We start from the raw sequence: 16168 nt of genomic DNA on the forward strand, positions 1-16168 counted from the left end.
CATTCATTTTATTCCATAGATCTTACATGAGCAATGAAGCTTTAAGATGTGGAAGAAATCAAAATTTTACAATATTACAATTACAATTTTTACAAATTTTTACAGTTTTACAATTTAATAATTTTCTACAATTTTTTTAATTTTGTGCATTTTTTTACAATATTTTGGCGAGATGTAGTGAGATGAGGTAGGATCCGCGGATTCGCCAAAGGATTACCCGGCATTTGCCTTTTGGTTGGGGAAAACCTCGGAAAAACCCAACCAGGTAATGAAATCAAAGGGGGGTTATCAAGCCAAAGGGGTTGATGCCGAGGACTCGCCATAAACCATGCGGCTTCAGTCCCACGGCTGGGGAAAACCTCGGAAGAAACCACCAAAGGGGGGTCCAACTCAAGCCCGAACGCAGCTCCGGATCAGCAGCCCAGCGAGTCTGCCGACTGAGCTACGTCGATGGCTCTACTAAAAATATACAATACATAGCCAATCAGATTATTAAATTTACAAACGCAAACGATCATTCATCAGTTGAGCTATATGTATAATACAAAACAAGTAAGTTAATTAAATTTAAGGCATAAACAATTACTGATGCATCTGATGGATTCTGAATATCGTAAAGCCAGATTATAGTAAAGTGACAGGGATTTTTTTTATTAGAGATCTTAAGTTCATATAAAAAGCAACATACACTACAGTCCGCATTTCATTAGAAGATCCAACCAAGGAATGCGAGTTTTCCCCCCATCTTATAACATATCCCCGACACTGAACCGAACCGGCCGGCCATTGATCGAGCCTTTTTGTCCCAGCCGGCCAATGACACTACTCCCATCCACCTGCTTCTTCAAGAACGCTGAGTTACTGGCTTACCCTCCTCTTACCCCGCAAGGACCATAGTCCCCTCGCAGGGATCCTCTCGTGAAATTTGGACAGTACCTACCAAAAAGTAATTGTGCACTGTTTTTATTCCTTTAGAACCTCGTGGTACCACCTCTTGTTGCTATAACAGCAGCCACCCTGTCAGGCATGCTCTCCACTAGTTTGTGTAGGATATCCGCTGGAATGTATCACCATTCCTCCTGCAGCATGGCGCTCAGTTGGACAATGGAAGTTGGCCGCATGTTTCGGCGGCTACTATGCAGTGGTATGCAGACAATAATGTTCACCGGTTGGACTGGCCTGCACAGAGTCCTGATCTCAATCCCATTAAGCACCTTTGGGACAAATTGGACTGGCGATTGAGGTCTCGGGAGATGCGGCCAACTTCCATTGTCCAACTGAGTGCCATGTTGCAAGAGGAATGGCGGCGCATTCCAGTGGATATCCTACACTAGCTAGTGGAGAGCATGCCTGACAGGGTGGCTGCTGTTATAGCAACAAAAGGTGGTACCACGAGGTTCTAAATTGGCAAAAACAGTGCTCAATTAGTTTTTGGTAGATAGTGTAGTTCTCCGTGTGCTAAAAGTATAGAATATTACGTAATTGATCAATTGTGCTAGTTAAGTAGCAGGTGTACCTGAGTCATTCCACGTCAAATCGCACAAAATTATACAAATTTTGACCTTCATATTTCTGATTGCGTTTATATTTTTTTACCAACTCTATGGGTCTCATAAACCAACAAGTGTATTTTTATTTCCTCCTAAGTCCACATGTTTTTAAAATATTACATGTTAAAATTCGTTAAAAATGTCGCACAATGCAACATTTAAAGCGTCATATTTCTGACGATATTGATGTTAAAAATTTTTTGAAAAAAATGCATTTAAAAGCTTAAAGTACTGTCTTTTATTAAATATTTGCTAACTAATTTTAATATAATTATTTCAAATATTTTTTTATAATTCAATTTTTAAAACATATACATCAATGTGAAATAGCCCTATTAAAAATCTAAAAAAAAAGCGTACTAGGTGCACTGAAGTATTCTTAATAATTCCAGAAAAAATCAGAATGGGATCTCCAATAGTTTAATGGAAATTTAATTACTTATGACAGAATGTGTAGCGGTCGGCGCAGCAGCAGTGGACGGGAAGCGTTAAAGCGCGCTGGGAGGTTTATCGGCGCTGGATGATTGACTGAACGTTGCAACATTACACCCAGTACGGATCAAGTTACTCGGGGAAACACTGCTAATTTACTTATTATGATATCTTCAAATAATTGTACATTATGCTTTTCAAAGGTTTCTTATCATTCACACTTTAAATTTTCATTCGCCTACCTTCTTTCTTGAAAGAAAATTGTTTTACTAAATCTTCAGTTTTTGACAACGGAATGAAAGAATATAATTTTAATGTACCAATTATTGGTTTTAGATTATGGTATCTGGCCTGCAAATTTTCAGTGTGGTTTTTGTGCTTATTGAATGGACAAAATATAAATGACACGTTAGAAATGTTTTTTGTGACTAATCAAACAGTTTTTTTTTTTTTTTTGGTGTTGTTATAGGATCTTGTATAGGCTAACTCTCGTGGCAAGTCTTTTAACAGTATCTCCAATGCCAACACATGGACCTTTACCATGCGACATTGCAAAGAAGTGTCATTCAGCACTAATCCCATAATCGTCTTCATGTAAGCAATTATGTTTAATTTTTTTTTGTATTGTGAACTTGATCCATTGGAAAAGTAGATGATTTTTTTCATATCGTTGAATTCTTGCTTTAAAAAATTGATTGCTTCGGATTGAAAAAAAGTCAAAGGGATTGGTGTCATGTTTCATGGTTTCTGAGATGACATTACTTTTGTAACGAATTTCTGTATCTCCTTTGAAATATACTACGAAAGGATTTATTTATTTATTTATTTATTTATTTATTTATTTATTTATTTATTTATTTATTTATTTAAATATACAGAATAAAGAATATAATTACAAAGAAGAGAAATAGAAATAAAATAATACAATCAATATAAAAAAGGAGATGCAGTAGTATTAACAAAATTTGAGACCGAATGAGCAGCGCTCGTGTTCGGTCACAGTTCAGATATAATATTAATAGGCCTATAAGAGAATATAAAATAAAATAAAGTAGGAAGTAAAATTAAAATTGTATTGTATTGTGGCTTGGCATATGTTCCAATGCACACCTTGTATTGAATCTTGTATTACAAATGAATAATTTTCAGAAAAGTCTGCAATAACTATGTATTTTTCAGGTTGTACCTTTCTTTGCATTCCGTCAAAAATAAAATATGGCTGACTTTTGAATGGATGATGATGCATCTTCTACATGGAAAAACTTAACATGCTAGGGAGCCTTTTACTTTTGAAACTTTTCACGGGGACATCGTTTTGTTGTATCTTTCTTTTCTTGATAGGGGATTCTATTGACATCAAACTCTTGTTTAATTCCTCAATATTACTGATTTATAGCACTGTATCCATAGAACTGCTAGAAGAAGTACTGGGATAATCACTTTCTGTGTCCGCACTTTCATTTGATTTATGTTTATTAATATCACGAGAACTACCGGCTTCACATATAATTTCACCTGACCTATGTGGAAATTGATTGATTTTTACGGAACAAATCACATATTTGCACACTCAAAGACTCCTTTAAATTGAGCTTTATCAATAAGTCGCGACTTACGCGTCTTAGTGTACTTTTCTTTTTAAAAGCGTGATTAGGAAGGTAAATGGATTTAAACACTTGTTATAATATTACGCGATCTTTACCATCACTCATGTTATATAGAAGTCACGTCACTGCGCAAAATTCAAACCCAAACTGATTATTTTTCTCTCCTGCCATCTGTTTACTGCCATAAAGTTTACTGCCTTACCCAGCCTTGCTATCATCAAACACTTGGCTATATTACAGTATAAACATACTGTACAGCACTGTGAAGGGCTTTCACTCTTAGCTGAGCTGACAACAATAAAATAATTTTAGATAAGATATTTACTGTTCCTTAAGATATTAATCATTTGAAGATTAGTATGGTGACATCAGATGCAACGGGGAATTTCTACGGGCAGCCTTCTAGCCTATGGCTGCAAGCAGTTCATTAGCTGGGAATCGCGAGCGCGTGCATGCCTCCGGAAAATAAATTGTTACAAATGTATGGGTGCCGATCCCATATTTATAAATGCAGTAGTTTACAGATAATACATCAGCGAACATGTCTATATTTTTTTTTCAGATTTTTAACTTGGTTATTTAATATAGTAATTTTGCTTTGAAAAAGAAACGATTAAAAATAGGCCAAATTTTAAATTTATTTGTGATAGGCCTAAAGTAATAAAAAGTGTTGTATTTCGTCTTTCAAATGCGCCAAACCGCAAATCTCAATTATATGTAGACACAAAGTTCCAAGCGAGTTTATGTAACAGTGCGCGCATAATTTGCGTAACTTCAAATATTCATAACTACACAAATAATTAATAATTGTGAAAATAAAAAATACGGGTCTCCTTATTTGATGTCTGGAATCCATGAAAAAAAATTCGACCATTTCCGAGAAGGTCGTGTTTTATTGCTGTGCGATTTGACGTGGAATGACTCACATATGGAAATATCTTTCGCTTAGTACGGCAGCGTTCGGAAAGTGATATAAGCAAGTGGTTCAGCCTGTCAGTTTTCGGAAATAAATTCTCGCAATTTATTTACATTACAGATGTAATTATTGATTTACCTTATAGTAAATGCTGGAACTGTCGATCATCCTTTCTAATGCACCTTTCACGTATATTGAAAATATTTCTAGATAGACGCTGGTTTTCGTCTCTATCAATAGAATTGAACCCTAGGCACTTAATTCGTTTCATTCAATGTATGAATGATTGTAGTATTATTTACTTATTGCTTTTAAGCAACCCGGAGGTTCATTGCCGCCTTCACATAAGCCCGCCATTGGTCCCTATCCTGAGCGAGATTAATCCAGTCTCTATCATCATATCCCACCTCCCTCAAATCCATTTTAATATTATCCTCCTATCTATGTCTCGGCCTCCCCAAAGGTCTTTTTCCTTCCGGCCTCCCAACTAACACTCTATATGCATTTCTTGATTCGCCCATACGTGCTACATGCCTTGTCCTCTCAAACGTCTGTATTTAATGTTCCTAATAAAGTCAGGTGAAGAATATAATGCGCGCAGTTACGCGTTTTATAACTTTCTCCATTCTGCTGTAACTTCACCTTAGCCCCAAATATTTTCCTAAGAACCTTATTCTCAAACACTCTTAATCTCTATTCCTTTCTCAAAGTGAGAATCCAAGTTTCACAACCATAAAGAACAACCGGTAATATAACAGTTTTATAAATTCAAAATTTCAGATATTTTGACAGCAGACTAGATGACAAAAGCTTCTCACTAGAATAATAACAGGCATTTCCCATATTTATTATGCATTTAATTTACTCCCGAGTGTCATATATATTCTTTACTGTTGTTTCGAGATATTTGAATTATTCCACCTCTTCGAAAGATAAATCTCCAATTTTTATATTATCATTTCGTACAATATTCTGGTCACGAGACATAATCATAGACTTTGTATTTTCGAGTTTTACTTCCAAACCTATCTCTTTATTTGCTTCAAGTAAAATTTCCGTGTTTTTCCTAATAGTTTGTGTATTTTCTCGCAACATATTCACGTCATCCGCATAGACAAGAAGCTGATGTAACCCGTTCAATTCCAAACCTTCTTTGTTACCCTGAACATTCCTAGTTGCGTATTCTATAGCAAAGTTAAAAAGTAAAGGTGATAATGCATCTCCTTGCTTTAGCCCGTAATGCATTGGAAAAGCATCGGATAGTAACTGGCCTATACGGAATCTGCTATACGCTTCACTGATACACATTTTAATTAATCAAACTACTCATAACCTTATTCCTTTACTGTGGTCGTGCCAAAGAATCGTTCCCATTCCAAGGGTTATTGTGTGGTTTCGTAAGAAGCTGTTTTTTTTACGGTGATGGGTTGTTAGCCCTTCGCCCAACCCCCAAGCTGGAGGACCACTCCTTTTCGGCTGTCCACGACTGCTTATTCAGTAGGTATATTCGCAGACTGCTTATTCGATATATTCGCAGCTACCCTCCATATCTGGTGGCCGTCCCCTCTATTTTACAATGCTTTATATTTAATGACTTAGTCGTTTTTCAAGCTGATGTCTTGGATACGTCTGCCTGTTGAGCTAACTTTCTAAATAATTTTGTAGGAGATTGTTGTAGCCTACAGCCTAGGTATGTCATCGAGGTTTTCTTCACATAGAGCGCTATATACTATATTACCACATTAAACTGAACTGCACAGAATGGCAGTCAGCTGTATACTAATTCTATAACCTTGACGTCCCTTCAGCCTGTGTTTCTTTCCATACTACGAAACAAAACCTTGGCACCCGCGATAGGAGGAAATACACTATTTCTTTGGCAGTAGCTTTCGATATATGGCAAAAGTCCGACGGCATTTAATTAATTTGTTCCTTAGCGAATGCCCTGTAGATGTAATGAATGTCAAGTGATTTCACATGAAATATGCTATTCGTTCATTGTAATGATCAGGAAGCTGGAGTTCAGGCTGTAAACCGTGAATTTCAATAAATATCTTCAAGGTTTTGACACAGTAGAATTGCATGTAATGAAACAAAACGTTTTTCCTAGGCTTAAGTTTTTTTTTTTCGTATTCCATGACTGTTGACTTTGACTGAAATAAGTTTGTACTTACAATAAAAGGTACAAATTCAAACGTATATGTAATCTTTGCAAGGTGCAGTGAAGTTTACTTAATGTGTATGAGGGTAATTTAGAATTCATATAGGCCCTACATCATATTTACATTGTTACACATGTTACCCTATTCTGTTCTCTTGTTGTGTTTGATGGATACTCATGTTAGTGAACAACAATAGTCTATACATTCTGATTGTCTGTGAAGTGAATCGCATGCGATTTGCACGTAGGTGGAACGTAGGTATATTGGTAACAAATTCTATCGAGATCACATATCAGGCAAAAACAGATGCTGCGATATCGAAGTTGTTAGTACTGAGTGTTCTTTGTTGTATAACATATCCCTGATACTGCACATTCCTCCAATTCCATTATTTTTATGCAGGACAAGTTTCAGTTTATTTTTTACCATCTTAAATGGCCCTGCTTGTGTTTGATTTGATTGTGAGACTTACGCTATTGATTGCAGGGTGTCAATAAGCCTAATAATATGTACAAATATAAAAGATACCAAAACTACATCAGTATTAGAGTATCAATTTTAACTCAATTACCTTAAAAATACAAAACAATTAAATAATTAATCTATTTTTTTTTCTAAATCTGTAAGTATGTGTTAAGGGGTTAGGTACAGCTTACAGCAGTAAATTTTTTGGAAATATTCAACATTTTTTCCTTCATTACTGTATCTTGTAGAATAATGAAAGTTGTTATGTGTAAAGCACTATCCTTCTGCTATATGAAAAAAATATTTTTATGATTTAAAAAAATATTTATATATATATATTTTTTTTAAATTCAAAGTTCACTGTGCAGTGATGAAGCGTTTCCCTCATAACTCATGAATTTGTTAACTTTTTCATGTTCTCTCTCTTTTATTTTATTGCTGAAACTCATGTTTATAATATCATGCTCTTTCAACTACATTCCTTAATAAGCAATATATATTTTTTTTTTTAATTTTGTGTTAGATATTTCACCATTTTTAAAATGAATTTATTTTTTATTAGACAATCTATCAAAGGTAGAGAAGTAATTTTGCATCATATTGTAGATATGACATGCATAAATACACACAAAAAATTTCACCACAGAATGTTGGATACTTTTTGAGTTATGAGGAAAACGCTTCATCACTGCACAGTGAACTTTGAATTTTGAAAAAAGTATATAAATAATTTTTTCAGATCGTGAAAATATGTTTATCATATAGCAGAAGGACAGTGGTTTGCACATAGGCCTATTAATTTTCGATATTGTACAAGATAGAGTAATGGAGGAAAAAAATGTTGAATATTTCCAAAATGTTAATCCTTTAAGCTGTAGCTAACCCCTTAAGTGTACTTAGTTCAAGGTAAGCTCTAATTAATGCATTATATATTCTGGGTCCAAATTCACTTATTCATTTATTTATATATTTTCTTATTTATTTACGTACTTATTTATATATTTACTTATTCATTTATTTGAATATTTATTTTCTCATTTATTTATTTACCTATTTATTCTCATACTGTATTTACTTGTGTATTTACGTATTTATTTATCTACTTACACATTCATTCTTTCATTCATTCATTGACTCATTTTTTTTTATAAAGTAATGGATTTGTTTACAAATAAGATTGGGTACGTACACGTGTCTCCCCCTAACTGAAGCACTTGTTCAAGCGCCCAGCATGGACTCTTTACCATGTCCTCTCTCTTCGTGAGCGGACATCCTTCCGTTCGCATCATTGCTTTTTAATTCCTGGACGGTTATTGTGGTGCGCACCTTGCTGACAAATGGGCCGTGTTAATAAGGAAATCGGACACGAGGGAGCCCATTGTTTGCATCAACATACTGCAAGTTGGTTCCGAGATAATAATGCTCCTGCGGATATGAATCCCGCCTTTGTTTGCTCAACTGGACAAACTCCGTTCGGATCAATCGATGCGATCGAGGTCTTCACCATGTTGAATTACTGACGCACTAATTTCGCGCGCCCGCAAGTGGCCCTCAGCTCGGCCCGCCCGCACGAGCCCGGCCCCATTGGTAACTTAAGCGCGATTAACTAATCGTGGTTAACAAACACTAGTTAACTAAGTAGTTATAACCGCAATAGACTAGATACACACAGACGTAATTAATCATTCGAAATTAACTAGACAAACCAAGGACTTATATAATTAGAATTTCGTGCGAAGAACTCGAAACTACTCGAATTTAGTGCGGGGTCGTTTGGGGGAGACAACCAAATTTATTGCCTTGATAGTAACATTTTTCTTTCCACTTTTTATACTTAGGACTACCAGCAACAAGATTAAGCACATTCAGAGTAAATATTTATTTAAATCGCTTGTATATCAACAATAGTTATTTTCGTTACAAGACCGTACGTGAATATGTTAAGAGAAAATCCACAAACGATTAGGGAAAACACTTGAAGCAAGTAAAGAGATAGGTTTGGAAATAAATCGAGAAAATACAAAGTATACGATTATGTCTCGTGAGCAGAATATTGTACGAAATGGAAATATAAACATTGGAGATTTACCCTTTGAAGAGGTGGAAAAATTCAGACATCTTGGACACTCGAGAGAAAATTAAATGCAGAATAACTATGAGAAATGTCTGTTATTATTCGGTTGAGAAGCTTTTGTCATCTAGTCTGCTGTCAAAAAATCTGAAAGTTAGAATTTATAAAACAGTTATATTACCGGCAGTTTCTGGCAAAAACCTTATACGAGCAAAAATAGTGGTTCATAACAAAATAATAGAACAAGTGACAGATTTCGTACATGTAGAAAGTCATATTTCTTTGTATAATTATCAAAAAGACATAAATAAAATATATTGAAATCTAATCAATTAAATGGTATCTTGAGAAGGAACTTTGGAAAACAAATGCGAAAAGAGGTCCAAATCCGATTTCACAACGTAATATCAAAACCAGCTCTGTTATATGGCAGTGAATGTTGGACATTGCGGCAAAAGGAAATAAAGAGAATCAACGCATCACGAATGAGATTTCTACGATCACTGACAGGTGTTACCTTGCGGGACCGCATTAAGAGCGAAGACATAAGAAATCAGTGGGAAGTTGAGATGACCGCAGACGTCCAACATTATCAACGTAAATGGAGAAACCACCTTCTTAGGATGCCTGAAAATCGTTTACCAAAGAGACTTTTGTATTACTATCCACGAGGATGAAGAGATTTAGGCAGACCTCACCGACGTTGGACGGACCAATTCCATTTGTAGTTCACAGACGGGAAACAACCCAAAACTGTGTATTGGCAGGAGAAGAAGAAGAAAAAGTTATATTACCGGTTGTTCTTTATGGTTGTGAAACTTGGACTCTCACTTTGAGAGAGGAACAGAGATTGTGTTTGAGAATAAGGTTCTTAAGGAAATATTTGGGGCTAAGAGGAATGAAGTTACAGGAGAATGGAGAAAGTTACAAAACACAGAACTGCACGCATTGTATTCTTCACCTGACATAATTAGGAACATAAAATCCAGACGTTTGAGATGGTTAGGACATGTAGCACGTATGGGCGAATCCAGAAATGCATATATAGAGTGTTAGTTGGGAGACCGGAGGGAAAAAGACCTTTGGGGAGGCCGAGACTTAGATGGGAGGATAATATTAAAATGGATTTGAGAGAGGTGGGATATGATGATAGAGAGTGGAATAATTTTCCATGGGATAGGGATCGATGGCGGGCTTGTGTGAGGGCGGTAATGAACCTGCGGGTTCCTTAAAAGCCGTTTGTAATTAAGTAAGTAAGACCGTTATGTAGAACTTAACACGCGAGCATGAAATTTAACTAAGCGAGAGACAGCGAGTTTAGTTATCCATGTATTGTACAACGTTTTATGATATTTTTAATCGTATATCTTAAGAACAAAATAAATAAATGTATTTTGCATTTTGTTGGAACAGAAATTATTGAGAATTTGTAGAAAAATAACAATTGAGAAACGTTTTAATGAGTTACTATGATAGGAAAAACGTCATAATCGATTAATATGGTAGGAAAATGAAATAAAAGTCCTTTGTTTTGTCTGAGATTAATTTGTAGAAATGGATGGCATTGAAATTCCAGAAAATTGCGAGATCGATATTATAAGGAGCTGTCACTATTTAATGAATGGATAAAAAAGAAGGCGGTGAGTGAGATGTTAAATGAATCAGTTGTGCAGCCCTTAAGTTCAAAATAATTGATAATTGAAGTGGAATGCAACTGTTTTAATAAAAATTAAACTAAATCAACAAAGCCTTTTTGACTAGTAATCGTCCACAGAGTTCAATGAAGATTGTATAGTTGGCACAACTGGTAACAAGGGAACAGCTGATTATAACACCCTACTACCATCTAGCGGAATATTTGTAATGATGAGATGGTACAACAATACATTTTCAAGACAATTTAGTATTTTAGTAAGTCTATATTTTATTGTATTAGGATACTTTATATCTTCTAATCTTTATATACATCCTTCTAATTGTGTAATAGTCCAGTATATCCAACTCTAGTTTTGATTTTCTGTAGATAAATCAAAACTTCTAGTGATATTAGTATAAGTATTAGATAAAATTTATTGTTAATCATCTTTCCGTCCAACTACTGCTTTGCGTAATACGAACTACACGGAATTTTGCGTCGCTTCCGGAATTGACGTAGGTGTTAGTCGCTACCCCTAGACTGTCAATTGCTGCGTCATGCTGTGTATTGCAGCAAGTCTGTTGTTCAGCATTTTCATGCTACATTGAACATCATACACGCCCCTGTCCGTAATGATGAAAGGGTAACAAGAATTTACGGAAGGGTGACAAATCCTCTCGCCAGTTAACGAGTTCGACTACTGAGAAAAGAGAGTGTACAGCTAGATTTGTAGTTCAGTCATCAGTTGGCGTGTTCTCACCAAAGTAACCCGGGTTCATTGCCCGTCACATCCTATCATTTTTTTTCCTGGACCAATTATGTAGAGTTTTTTTTTAACCGCGTTGGCAGCTCAATTGACAGAGCGCTGGCTTTTGACGACCACGAACTCGAGTTCAGATCTCTGCGATTGTGGAGTTGTACCTTTTTATGTGGTGGACAAAGCCAAGTTTTTTTGAGGATTTTTCTCGGTCCCTCGTCATTCCACCAGTACTCTCCAAAATTATCCTTAATTGTCGTCTCTGATTCGAAGATTAGATCATCTCTTGTTTTTACGCGACGCCAAATCGGCCGTTAGCCATTGTTGCTGTTTCTCGCGAACTTGCCGTCTGCTGAACGAACTGATTAACGATTTCGGACAAGTCCATTTTCTCCAAAGCGTTGCTGCCCCAAATTTGCCGCTCTATTTTGTAGTCGACGTAGCCTATTAGTAAACCCGCCTCTGATTACAGATAACATCCAATAAATCTAGATGCATTATACAGGGTGTTTCAGAAATACTTCGACAAACCTTGATGGCATGTTCCTCGCAACAAAACAAGAAAAAAAGTTCATATAAACATATGTCCGAAAACCCTTAGTTTGTTAGTTATTAATGAAAGAACATAATGAAACATCTGTAAGATATTGTCAGCTTGGTAGCAAGTGTTGTAACTTTAATCAATTCAGAAACTCATAGCAATGAAAGTTTACGTTCAACGCGTTTCGAGGTACAGTCCAACAACTTAACTTAAGTTTGTAACCGATAATAATATTCATTTTTGGTAGATAATCAGATAATCGAATAATGTTATCGATACAAGTCTGCTGTTGCACCCATTGTTTCCTAGATGGCTATGTGTTGCCAAGGAGACTTGTTTACTACAGGAGAATATTTTGAACATTTGTTATGAGTTTCTGAATTGATTAAAGTTGCAACACTTGCTACCAAGCTGACAATATCTAACAGATGTTTCATTATGTTCTTTCAATCAATAACTAAAAAACTAAGGATTTTCGGACATATGTTTATATGAACTTTTTCTTTTTTTGTGTGAGGAACATGCCCCCAAGGTTTGTCAAAGTGTTTCTGAAACACCCGTAAACAACTGCATAATTTCTCATCACAACTTGTACAATTTCATTATAACTTACTTGTGGCATTATCTTACAATTTTTCACGGATCGACAGGATCCACTTTTTTTTTTTTTTTTTGAAGGTACAGTCTTAGAAAAAAGTTTTGTCGTACAGATACTTTACAAGTCCCAAAAGGAGGCAGTGCGCATGTTGAGACGTACAACGAAACAAAACTAATTTTGTTGCCTCAACTAGTTCTCTTGTGAACCAGGTCGCTCGTCCTCTAGTCATGCGCACTGCCACCTTTCTGGGACTTAGAAAGTTTGGGTTTTTTAATCTTTTATTTTTGTATGAATCTTATAACAAGAGTTTAGAAGACTTCATGCCTCTATAGTTTCGTTTACTAGGATATTTTCTACCAGCTATTTGAAATACTAGAATAATGATTGTTTAATTCTGTTCTTGTGGAGTTCGCTTCTGACAATGATTAAAGTTACCGTGATTATGGTGGCAATGATGGTGGTGACGGTGTAGTTACTTATGTTGATGAATGATGTTGACTATAATAATAGCGACGAGAATTACGTACGTAGATGATGACGATATGACATTGATGGTAGTTGTGATCAATATTATGACAGCTGAGCGTCTGGAATTCGGAAGAGGTGTATGGATGCAGTCTGTGTTTGGAGCTGAGCTGCGGTCCCCGTGACGATGACGTGCGTCTGATCAATGTGGGACAGGCGTCACACTGCGCGCACGTTCATCGCCTTTTATTTCGTGTGTACACGTTGCATTGTGCTGCATTCCGCGGTATTAACTTTTAAAGCGAATGATTCAGCACGCGATCTCACAGACCTCGATGTGACGGGAATAGAAGCGAGAATGTCTTGTCTCTTCACGGCGTAGGCTTCTTGTCACAATATTAGGAGCACATTTACAATGTCAATGTCTCTGCGTTGGCCAAGTGATCTAGTCGTGGAAAATTTCGACCTGTCACACAAGTGCGATTTTTGACATAGAAGTAAACTCTGTTTCTGGAATCTGTAGAGTATAGGAGACGAAATAAACCCTTTGCGCAAGTCGTGAGTGGAGGGGTCCAGTCTAATTACCGCTCTGGGAGAAAGCATTGATCGAAGGCGAGCGCCTAAAATGCCACGCCTTCTGCCCCGCACGTCTTATCCCTTAAAGGCAAACATTCTGATGTGGGCAGATAAAAAAGTATTTTTTTTTCTTTCATCATGTTAATAATGTGAAAAGAAGTACTTATATAAATTTTGGCCACTCGACCGCAATTACGAGGGCCGTAAAAAAATAAGTTCGCCAGGGACCGTAGCAGAAAGAAAATACATTTTCATTAGAAAAATTTATTGAAACAGACACACAATTGTTGAGCTGTTTGAGCTGTTTTTCAACATACTCCCCACCGGAGTTGAGGCATTCGTCATATCAGGGGATCGACAGAGAGGTGCAAATGGCTGTTAAACGTTGGTAGTCCACGCCTGTGGAGTAACGGTTAGCACGTCTAGCCGCGAAACCAGGTGGCCCGGGTTCGATTCCCGGTCGGGACAAGTTACCTGGTTGAGGTTTTTTCCGGGGTTTTCCCTCAATCCAATATGAGCAAATGCTGGGTAACTTACGGTGATGGACCCCGGACTCATTTCACCGGCATTATCACCATCTCATTCAGACGCTAAATAACCAAAGCTGTTGATAAAGCGTCGTAAAATAACCTACTAAAAAAATAAACGTTGGTTTTGTTCCCAGGCGGCTGACTTCTACGACACAATTATACAAAAATTGACCCATGGCATGACGAATGTCTCAGATTAGCGCAACAATTGCTGTATCTGTTTCAATAAGTCTTTCTATGTAATTGTGTTTTTTTTCCTGTAAATCACTTTCTCTATGCCCTCGTAGGTTTAATTGCGGTCGAGTGGCCAAAATTTGTATGAGCACTTCCCTTGACATTATTAACATAGTGGAAGAAAAAAATTTAAATTTTTTATCTGCCCGATCAGAATGTTTGCTTGTTAGCGACCGTAAGCCGATGCAGTTCGCAATACACTCCTACACTGATAGGTTCCACCCATTCGGTTGTCAAATGCTCCAGCAAATGCATCGACTTAGCCTGCTGTACAGATTCCAGAAACGGAGTGTACGTTTTTCAGCTCACTAGGTATGGGTGTTAACTTGGGAATTTGACAAACTCCCTTTCCTTTCTTTGTATTCCCTTGTTCTCCTTGTCTTCCTATTGTTCTTGTATTCTCCTTGTTACCTTTCTTCTTGTATTCCCTTTGTTCTCCTGGTATTCTCCTTGTTGTACTTGTCTTACCTTTCTTGTCTTTATCTTACCCATGTTATCTTTGTTTTCCTTTTTTGCTTGTATTCCCCTTGTTTTTATGTTCCCTTATTCTACTTGTCTTCCCTTTTCGTTTTGTTTTCACTTTAGTCGCCTAGTTTTATCCTTCTCGTTTTCCCCTTATTCTCCTTGTTCTCCCCTTGTTCTCATCCCGTAGCATTCTTCGTTCGCAGTTTGACGACGCCCGAATGGTTCTGGATTAAGGAGGAGTAAGGTTGTCTGCTCGAAACCTGGATACTCGGCGAACCTCAGTCAATGTGCGTTGAGATTGCATCTTAGCTGCGGATCAGCGTGAAGTTCTCTCAGATGGTAGTAGGGTCCGTCCTCTTCTTTGAGGATATCGTAATTTCTACTGCATCTATAAGTCGTGCTTGTTACGAAATATTGTATGTTCCTTCGGTCACTCATGCTGAAACGCAGTTTAACATTTTGCGTATTCTAACTTGAGTGATTAACACTATTGGAGGACTATACAGGGTGGAAGGGGACCGATACACCAATATTTAAGAGACGATGACATGTTAAATGTAACAAAACTTTTATTACACTTTTTCTTCGATGAAGCACCGTTGAGCAGGAAAAAAAAATAGTCTTAGCCCAATGTTTGCAGCTCTCTATTGCGGTAATGGTCCAAGAGAAATGGCTGATTGCTATGTAAAAATATTCTGAATAGTTAATGTCTTGAAACTTTTATGCAAATTAAACCGTTTAGCCATAAATTAAAATTTAATAATTGCAAAAATCGTTAAAATATATCTTACACGCAAGGACACTGTCGCGCGTCACCGACTGAGTACAGCAGAGGGGGAGAGGAAGGTAAGAAGTATAGGCCGCGCTTGCTAGAGCAGCCGTGCTGCTGCCAAATGCTTCATAGAAACAGAAGGGAAAAAATTAAGCGTCGAGGTCCGAGGATGAAGTAAAGTGGTAGCAGCGACGTATTTGTATGTCACGAAACGACATAGGCCTACAATATTTCCTACGAAGCCTTTACGGCTTAGAAATAGAGCTCTTTCTTCTCGTTACAAAGACTGGGCTTCGAATCTCTCTATGTAATACGCACGCGTGTAAACACAGAATACATGATGATTACCGAGCTGTTCCGAAGTGAGAGTTAGTCTCTGAACTGCGACCAA

The 16168-nt window shown here is 36.9% G+C and overlaps 1 protein-coding gene across 1 annotated transcript in view; it reads left to right on the plus strand.

The window, feature by feature from the left end:
* LOC138702769 (nucleolar protein dao-5-like) overlaps nt 1-16168 on the plus strand; it is a 966798-nt gene that overhangs the window by 835013 nt on the left and 115617 nt on the right. The gene's annotated exons all lie outside the window — the stretch shown is intronic.

Source organism: Periplaneta americana, chromosome 7 (genome assembly GCF_040183065.1).
Source record: "Periplaneta americana isolate PAMFEO1 chromosome 7, P.americana_PAMFEO1_priV1, whole genome shotgun sequence".
Taxonomy (NCBI): Eukaryota; Metazoa; Arthropoda; class Insecta; order Blattodea; family Blattidae; genus Periplaneta; species Periplaneta americana.